Genomic DNA, 501 nt, shown 5'->3' on the forward strand with positions numbered 1-501 from the left:
ATATCTGCTTTGGGACCTCAGTATACATGGTAAAATAAAGGGGATCCTAGTGATTTTACATTTGAGAAGCTACACTCAGGGGGGAGCCCACAGGGGAAGGGAGAGGTTGCTTCCTAAAAACAACGGGGTTTGGCTCGTTGCCTTTGATTCCTTACCCATAGCATAAGATAAAGGGTGCGTGCTTCACCATCTAAGTTTCACACAAGGAACCTCCTGCTCTTAAGCTTTCTCATTGGCTCCATTAGGGTTCGTAGTCTCATCCTGAAAAGGTCTTTCAATTACCATATAGTTTCTATAATAAAGGCTATAGGTCATCGGTTGTGACGTTTACGAAGGGTCAACCCCTCGGATTTTGGAGTTCTTGGCAATTGATCAAACTTTTTCGATCCAAAGTGTTTCACCAGGGAATCCATCGTCTGTAGGATTCTTTCATAGAAATCGCAAAAAGGGTCTTTCTATTTGACTGTCCGAAATCAGGTGGGAGATTGAATGGAAAAGGCC

Source organism: Lycium barbarum, chromosome 3, assembly GCF_019175385.1.
Source record: "Lycium barbarum isolate Lr01 chromosome 3, ASM1917538v2, whole genome shotgun sequence".
NCBI lineage: Eukaryota > Viridiplantae > Streptophyta > Magnoliopsida > Solanales > Solanaceae > Lycium > Lycium barbarum.